The 6,245-nt window shown below is 35.7% G+C and overlaps 1 pseudogene; it reads left to right on the top strand.

Moving 5' to 3' along the window:
• The first annotated feature begins 3,177 nt into the window (after window positions 1-3,177).
• LOC121466311 lies at window positions 3,178-4,643 on the top strand (annotated as a pseudogene).
• Window positions 4,644-6,245: the final 1,602 nt, after the last annotated feature.

The following is a 6,245-nucleotide window of genomic DNA, read 5'->3' on the forward strand; positions in this document are numbered from 1 at the left end:
GTCACTAATTGCTATCTCCTGTTAAGTTAGTTTTTAGTGTTGGTTATGTTAATTTCTGTGTTTTTCTTTTCTTTGGGATTTGCTGCTATGAGACCATCAATTGTCTATGGTTTTGTTGATGTAGCCAACTTCCTTGCATCAGAGTTTTCCTTGTAGTAATTTTGCAGGGCTGGGTTTTGTAGTGATGAGGCAGCAGGCCCGCTTTTCATCCCACTCAGCCCCTGCACATCTGGCTTTATACCCCAAATAACAACACACAAATTGTATTCTTTTAAAAACTGCCTGGCCCGTTAGCTCTAGCCTCTTCCTGGATAATCCTCACATCTTGATTAACCCATTTCTAATAATCTGTGTAGCACTACGAGGTGGTGGCCTCCCGGGAAAAATTCAGCATGTCTGGCCTAGTGGCTGACTCCATGGCACTCTGCCTCACTGCCTTCTTTCTCCCAGCATTCTGTTCTGTCTAGTCTGCCTATTTAAGCTGCTGTCCTATCAAAAGCCAAGGCAGTTTCTTTATTAACCAATGAAAGTAATGCATAGACAAATGACCCTCCTCCATCAGGGTTTGTGGCTAGGTATTGGTTAAATCTGGTTTTGTCATGGAATATCTTGTTTTGTCCTTCTATGGTTGTTAAATTTGCTGGGTATAATAGTCTGGGCTGGCATCCATGGTCTCTTAATGTCTGCATAATGCTTGACCATAACCTTCCGGCTTTCATTTTCACTAAAGAGAAGTCAGGTGTAATTCTGATGGTCTGCCTTTATATGTTACTTGACCTTTTCCCTTTTCAGCAATTAATATTGTTTCTTTATTCTGTATATTCAGTGTTTTGACTATTATGTGGCAAGGACACTTTTTTTGGATCCAGTCTATTTGGTGTTTTGTAAGCTTCTTGTTTCTTCATAGGCATGTCTTTTTTTGGTTGGGAAAGTTTTTTTTTTTCTATGATTTTGTTAAATGTATTTTCTGTTCTTTTGAGTTGAACTTTTTCTCCTTCTTCTATACCTTAATCTTAGGTTTGGCCTTCTCATGTTTTCCATATTTCCTACATATTTTGGGTTCAGCTTTTGTTAGATTTAATGTTTCTTTATCGTATCTTCAGAGCTTGAGATTCTTTCTTCCTTATCTTGTATTCTGCTATTCATGCTTGCATTTGCGGTTCCTGATCATTTTTAATGATTTCTGTTTCTATAATTCCCTTGGCTTGTGTTTCCTTTGTAGTCTGTATTTCAGTTTTCAAGTCTTAAATAGTTTCTTTCACATGTTTGATTTCTTTTTCTTTGTTTGCCATAAGGGACTTGCTGATGTCTTCCAATTTTTTTGTGTGTCTTTTCCTCTGTTTCCTTGATGGAATTTCTCATTTCCTTTTTAAGAGTTTCAAACATTCTCCTAAAATTATGTTTTAGGTCATTTTCTTCTGCTTCATCTATATTTGGTTGTTCAAGTCTTGCTGTTGTAGGCTCTTTAGGTGTTACTGGTGTCATGTTGCTCTTTGTAATGTTGTGTATGTTCTCATCTTTTCCTCTGATAGGTGTGTTTGGGGCTGTCAGTAATTCTGTTGATTAATCTTCTAGGTGCCAGTGAATCCAACACTCAGATGGTTGTTTCTCATGGTACAGTTAGTGCCATGTTTTTAGTTACCTCTTTGGTCACTGGAGGTAGCTCAGCACTCCCTGGTTTTGCTTCACTTCTTTGGAGTTTGCAGTCTCAGGCCTGCTCTAGCCTAGGTTTGTCAGCTTCGACCTATTTCTATAAATCCTGGTCTGGAACCACTCCTGAAGAGGTCCCTGGATTGGAGCTGGTCTGGAAAAAGTTTCTGATTTGGGTCTACTCCCTCAGCGTTTACAGGCTCAGGTGTGCCCAGTCTTGCAGAGGATCTGGCTCATGCTTTCTCCCTCAGAGGTCCCAGACACATGCTTATATCAGGTCCCGAGGTTTATGATTCCTGCTTTTTCCCTTTGAAGTACCAGACCAACTCCAGGATCCCCAGAGTTCCTGGCTCAAGCCTATTCTCCCTGAGGTCACAGACACAAGCCCAGATCTGCAGGGACCTGGCTCAGACTTAGTTTCTATGAAGTACTAGACTCAGGCCCTGACCCACAGGGTTCTACTCCTTTGAAGGTCCCAGATTTATGTCCAGACCCTCAGCAGTCTCTGGCTCTGGCTCACTCACTCAGTGGCTGCTCCCTTGTTCCTGTTCCTGTAAAGTTCCCTGTCTCAGGTCAGCTCTGGCCTAGGTAACTGGCTCAGTCCTGATCCACCAATGTCCCTGAAGAGCGTCTGAGCCTGTTCCCATGGAGCTTGCTTCACATAATTTGAAAAATGTAGAATATTAATATTCTGTCATTGATTGAAAGTCACCTTAATTCTTTTTTCAAATTTGAATATTTCTTATTATTATAAAGAAGTACAAACTATCATTTATTAGTGGAGCACTCCTTTAAATATATTGATTTAGATTTCTTACTACTATGTGAACAAAAATTTTAATCTTTCTGTATAGAAATATTTTTCTGAAGTGTACTATATATATTATTTCCTTTTGTAATTCTGTCTCATTAAAAAAATAGTGACACTAAAATTTCATGGGGACATGTAGGATAGTCTCCTCATTCCAAAATCTTTCATTTGATAATATTTATTTCTGTGTGACAAATTTTTCTTCACATGTTCAGGTTTCAAAATATGGTAAAATTTAAGGAGTTATTTTAATATAGCAAAGACAGACTTGTGATTAATTAAGTCAAAAGAAAGAGAGAGAACAGCAAATAACAGGTGTCAAACTTAATAAAAAGGTGAAAACTAGTACTTTAGTACTTAGAATTTGCAGAAAGACATATCTAAAGCATAGGCAAAAACCTAAGCATCTATTTTCTGAATGATTTAGGTCTATTGGCATGTATGTAAATCCCAGGAGAATCTTAAATATTTTAATTGGCTCTAAAGATATTCAGGAATGTGAAAGAAAGCTAGGAAAACCCACAAAATATTTTAATGAATATGTTCATGACACCAATTATGAGCATAGCTTTTACTTGCCATGTCTCTTGTAGGTCATAAATATTTAAATATTTAAATTATTATTAGAAGAGCCAGAGTAATTAGATCAGTTACACTTTAAAATAGAATTATTTTGTCAAAACCATAAAATTATAAAGCAAAATTGGATAAGGAGTATGGCTATTAAGCCCTCCTGGCCACACAGTCTGGGGATGGGTTAGTTGACAATAATCAGAGATACATAGTCTGACAAAGTGTTGTATAGGAAAAAGAAATAAAATGATTTATCTAGAGAATAGTACTAGAATAATATTAGAACATGAACTCCTCTTTTTTTTTAATCACGTAACTTCTTTGATAAACATCTCCTCCCCAACTGGAGCAACTGTGCTACAAAGGGCAGAGCTAGAGAAATGGACCAAGCACTTTGTCATAGAGGAGCCATGGATGTCTGAACAAAAGGCATTGACTCCGTATGTTGAATTTTAGATTTGTTTTAATTTGATTGTGACTATATCCTTGTTCTTCCACTTGATAAGCTTAAATGAAACTTATTTTTGACCTTCAGGAATCTCTAACTGAGATATTTTTGCATTTTAGAGCAACTGGATTTTATAAACATTTTGGAGTATTGGGGAAAAATTGGATATTTGAGAGAAAACTTAAACAGTTCAAACAAACTTGGAATATGGATGAGAGTTGGATTTTTAAAGAGGTTAAACTTTTAAACTGCTTGAATTTTTAAAGATTGGAGGATTTTTAAAAGTTGGGGTATTTTATATAATGATATTGATATTAATATAAAATCTTGGAAATGAACAAGAGGAGAAAGGTTACAACTGAAGAGTAAAAGGTTTGTCAAGTTGGCCTGGGGTCAAATTTTCTAGTTGTTTGTTGTCAATTTTAAACAAAGCTAGATATATCTGATAAAATGGAATCTTCAGTGAGAAGTTCCTGAGTAAGACTGGCCTGTAGCTTAATCTGTCAAAAATTGCCTTGATTAATGACTGATGGATGTAGGCTCAATCCTCTGTGGCAACCCTCTGTGGGCGGTGCTACCCAGGAGCCATGATGCACACACACACACACACACACACACACACACACACACACACGCACACACACACAAAATGAGAAAGCCATAGAAGGCAATAAGAAGCATTCTTCGATGATTCGATGATGCTTCGTTTCTTGTTTTAGGTTCTTCACTTGAGTTTTTTTCTTGAGTTCTCTTTAATATGTGCTATGATCAGGTGCACCATGCACGCAACTGTCACACCTCGTGTCCTTCAGTGCGAGCCACCAGCTGCACAGGCTTTTCCGAGCAATGAAGAGAACTTGAAAGTGTTTGGGAAATGCAACAATTCCAACGGCCATGGGCACAACTATAAAAACTAATCCTTTTACAGTATTGGTTATGAATTTGACGGACCCAAGAATACATGGAGGAGGTCATCATGAAGCCCCTTGATCACAACAACCTGGGCCTGGATGTGCCGTACTTTGCAGATGTTGTAAGTACGACAGAATATGTAGCTGTCTATATCTGGGATACCTACAGAAACTTCTTCCTAGAGGAATTCTTTATAAAGTAAAAGTGTATGAAACTGCCAACAACATTGAAGTATATAAAGGAGAATAGATCTTAGAGTTAAATTATAGAAAGGCTAATTGCTTTTCATATTTGACAGCTCTTTGTCCCTTTAGAATATCCAGCAGTCACCACATACTTGTGTCTCTGCACTTTGTTCTGGATTGCCTGAGCCTTAAAATATCTGTAAGTTTCATATTTAAATGTATTTAAATATCAAACTTTCAATATATTCTGAATATATTTTTAGTGAGGAAGCAGGAAACAGCTGAGAATTGAACCAGGGCCTCACCCACGCCAAGCATGCTGAACAATATCCATTCCAATCTTCTCAGTGCCAATTAGAAGTCTGTTGTCTAGAGATTAAAAATCATTTCATTCTCAGCAAAATGTTTTGGTGTGGAATTATTTTGAGACAAAATAAACCCATTTTCACTATTTAAAAAAAAATAGATGTTCTATGATCAGGACATAGATGCAGAAATAAACCCTTTCCTCTCCACTTAGTTTTTTGTCATGGTGTTTTATCAAAAGAGTAGAAACTCTGACTATGACAAACACCAAATAATATTAAAATGAAAGAATAAATTATTAGAAAGATACCTGCTTCAGTATTCTTCTATAAATCTGTCATTTCTATTAAACAGGTGTTTGAATAAAATTAACTGTTTTGCATTTTCTGCAAGTATAATATTCCACAATTAGCTCTTCCTCTACATTCTCAGATTAAATATTTCAGCAATGCTATAAACTCTGTGTTCACAACTTTATTAAATATTCTACTTGATTCTCAAAATCACATGTCTTTAATGCACTTGTCTTCTTTTCACATGGCAAAGTTAAATTGCTCTACTTAAAACTGTACTAATGTGCAAATTAGTATGAAATCAATAAAGTTAGTTATTGTAGGAAGATTAATTCTTCTGTCTCTATATTTTAGAAAACTGTATTTTGTTTTGCTTCTCTGGCTTGGATTTTAATTTCTGAAACTCTGAACAAGTATTCAATATTTTAAAGTTATATGTATTCACAGATCTTGGTAAAGGTGTTGTAGATTTCAGAACTGTGTTTTGAAAATAGGTGCATTACGTAAACTTGAGCCAAATTAACTTGCTTTGGCTCTTTTAAGAACAGTGATTCCAAATAGTGTTAACAAAGTAAATTACAATATAATTTATAAGAGAATTTCAAACAAAAGACAAATAGAGTAGTCTGTGCTATGCACTCTTATTTCATTATGCTAAAAGAGCAAAGCAAAGCAGGATTCCATGTAGAATTAATTAGTAACAATATTGCAAGAAAAAGTCAATTTATTCCTTCAACCATGGCATACTTCTGTCAAGCCTCTATTCATTCTCATAAAAGATTATAGGGGAGATGCAACAGTGATGATATGCTTATTCATTACCCTGAAAAGCCTATTTCAGTAAAACGGATATCTAATCAAGTAATACACAAAGTTGTTAAAATACACTTTCATGATTTGTGAGGGGAATTTACTGTTTTTTTGTATGAACTTGTGGATTTATTTTGCTTCATATTTTAATGGAAACTTTTACTTTTATTGAATTTAAGGTTAAACACATATACAACAGAGTATTTGTAGTCCAGTTTGCATTAGTATGTGGCAGATAGCCTGACACAATTTCTCCT

Source organism: Microtus oregoni, unplaced genomic scaffold, assembly GCF_018167655.1.
Source record: "Microtus oregoni isolate MIOR12 unplaced genomic scaffold, Mior012 000033F_ref0000390, whole genome shotgun sequence".
NCBI lineage: Eukaryota > Metazoa > Chordata > Mammalia > Rodentia > Cricetidae > Microtus > Microtus oregoni.